We start from the raw sequence: 2,951 nt of genomic DNA, 5'->3' as shown, positions 1-2,951 counted from the left end.
ATTACTTATAATATTATCCAATTTTAACTTTTTGATATTATCACAGAATTTTATACTAAGAAATGATACACATCATTATTATTTCTAATATTTATATACAAGAGCATTAAGATCACACTTAGACGCGAATATATACATTGTTCCCCTTCCTTGGGGCAAATTACATGACTCCAATGAATTAAAATCAGTCACTTCTCCTTTCAAGTTATATTTATCCCACACGGAGCAGAGGGATAGTTGAAAGGAAGTCAAAAGGAGCTGTAAATTAAGAAGTAAGGAACAAACGAAATCATACCTTTGTCGGCCTTTTGCTAAGATCAAGTGTAGTATCTGTTCTTATCAGTTTAAATCTTCAGGGGAAGGATTTCTTCAGGTTGCTTGCTATCCAAATCCTTCAAGCGTCGCTTCTGTTTTGCACTACTGCAGAATGCCTGGCGCACCCCACAACCCTAACTCATTCATAAATTGATTATTCTGTTAAAACAGTGTTTGCCCTAAGTTCTACTTGTAACTTGTTTCTGGATGTCTAGTAAGGGTGAATATTGCACAGGCTAAGCGGGTTTAATTCATATTTTTGTTATAGTCTCTTCAAGTGAATTACATTTCATTGGCGAGGCCAGTTTTTGATGATACTAAGAGCATCATGATCACTAAATCGTCCTATTTGAAAAACATAGAGAATTTAACACAGCAGAATACTCAGGAAGTGAGCGCTGAAAATTCCAGGCCCAACAAGTTTATTTATAACAACAACTGTAATAAATGTACAGAAATCTCTAGAAGTGGTTTTTGGTGTATTATTAATGTGAGTAGTTGGCAGTTGGAGGGATGGCTGCACATGCCTCTGGAAGCATCTTGGTCGGTGTTGACCATGCCTTGCGATGTAATTAATTTACGTTGACATCCCCCCTAAATTAATTACAATAGCTATACTAAATATCTAATATCTAAATATCCCCCCCTAATCTACATATGATGGGTCCTGGCCTAAGGCCTTGTTAGGTACCCATTTACAATCTGTTATCTCCTAAATACAATGGTTGGAATTCATAAGAATCCCCCTTGAATGACAACCATGAGACAATTATGTCACTGCTCTTAAGCCCAAAAGATGTCGAAGAGATACAAACTTGGCTTCATTTAAAGCCTTGGTGAATAAGTTAGCAATTTGGTCCTCTGTCTTGCAATATTGAAGATGAATCACCTGTTGTTGGAGAAGATGCCTGATATAATGATGATAGACTTCAATATGTTTGGTGCGAGCATGGAACACTGGATTCTTAGACAATGATATGGCACTTTGATTGTCACAATGAAGTAGAGAAGGCCCTACATGATGTTGCCTAAGGACTGATAAGATAGCTCGTAGCCAAGTGATGTCTTTTGTTGCTTCGTTTGCTGCAGTATATTCAACTTCTGTAGTGGATAGAGCTATGGTAGACTGCTTTTTACTACACCAAGAAACGAGACCTACACCAAGATAGACAACATAACCTGTAGTGGACTTACGATCATCCATGCATCCTGCCCAATCAGAATCTGAATAGCCAATAAGTGAAGTATCTCCATGAAATGAATAATAGATGCCCATCGTTAAAGTCCCTTTCACATATCTTAGTATTCTTTTAGCAGCTATCCAATGTGGGACTTTAGGTGAGCTCAAAAATCTGGAAACCACACTAACTACAAAAGAAATATCAGGACGAGTGTGTGTTAAATATACAAGACTACCAACCAATTGCCTATATAAGGTAGGATCAACATCTTCACCTTTCATGTCCTTGCTTAATTTCAACCCCGAAGCAATTGGAGTAGATACACTTTTACAATCTATCATTTGAAACCTCTTCAATATGTCTAGGGCATACTTAGCTTGAGAAAGATAAAATCCATCATCCTTTTGCCATACTTGTATACCAAGAAAATAGTGTAGAAAATCAAGATCTGTCATCTCAAATGTATTTTGCAAGCTTAGCTTTATGTTACTAATTTTATCCATGCTATGTCCTGTGATAATAAGATCATCAACATAAAGCACAATGATTATGATATCACCACTAGCAAATTCTTTCACATACAAATTTGGATCATGTGGACTATTATGGAAGCCTTGAATTTGAAAATAGTCATCAATTCTAGCATACCAAGCCCTTGGAGCTTGTTTGAGACCATATAAAGACTTCCTTAATTTGCAAACCAAATGTTCTTTCCCTTGTATTTCAAATCCTTGTGGCTGAGTCATATAAATCTCTTCATCAATTTCACCATTCAAAAATGCATTTTTAACATCCATTTGGTGTAGAGGCCACTTAAAATGAGCTGCTAATGCTATAATAACTCTGACAGTACTAATCTTTGCTACTGGGGAAAAAATTTATGTGTAATCAATCCCTTCTTTTTGTGAATACCCTTTGGCTACTAGTCTTGCCTTATATTTTTCAATACTCCCATCTGACTTGAACTTGGTCTTATATACCCACTTATTGTTAACCACATTCTTACCTTTTGGCAACTCTACCAATTCCCAAGTGTTGTTCTTTATCAATGAATCATACTCATTTTTCATAGCTTCTTCCCATTCATGTTTTTCGTTAGCCTCTTCATATGTTTGAGGATCATTAGTCTTCATTATGGTGGTCATCATTGAAGCATAATTAATTTGATGAGTCCTTTGATAAATTTCTTGAATACTCTTGGTCTTTGGAGAAGGACTAGATTTTTCATCCATGTCAAAGGGTTCCTTAGAACTTTCACTAGTTTCAAAATCATTAGGATCTTCATGATTCTCAATGGCCACATGTGGAATAGGAGTGGATGCTGGCATATCATCAAACCCTTCATTAAACTTGACATCCCTACTTGTAAATACATCTTCCACACTAGGATCATATAACCTATATCCTTTCCTTTGGTCATCATACCCCACAAAGATGCACTTAATGCTTTTCTCA

The 2,951-nt window shown here is 36.2% G+C and overlaps 1 pseudogene; it reads left to right on the top strand.

Moving 5' to 3' along the window:
- The first annotated feature begins 291 nt into the window (after window positions 1–291).
- Window positions 292–445, top strand: LOC149528904 (U2 spliceosomal RNA; annotated as a pseudogene).
- The last annotated feature ends 2,506 nt before the right edge of the window (window positions 446–2,951 follow it).

Source organism: Cupressus sempervirens, chromosome 11 (assembly GCF_028749045.1).
Source record: "Cupressus sempervirens isolate cs-2001-9-10 chromosome 11, ASM2874904v1, whole genome shotgun sequence".
Taxonomy (NCBI): Eukaryota; Viridiplantae; Streptophyta; class Pinopsida; order Cupressales; family Cupressaceae; genus Cupressus; species Cupressus sempervirens.
Note: the sequence above shows the minus strand (reverse complement) of the source record. Positions and strands in the feature narration are given on the sequence as shown.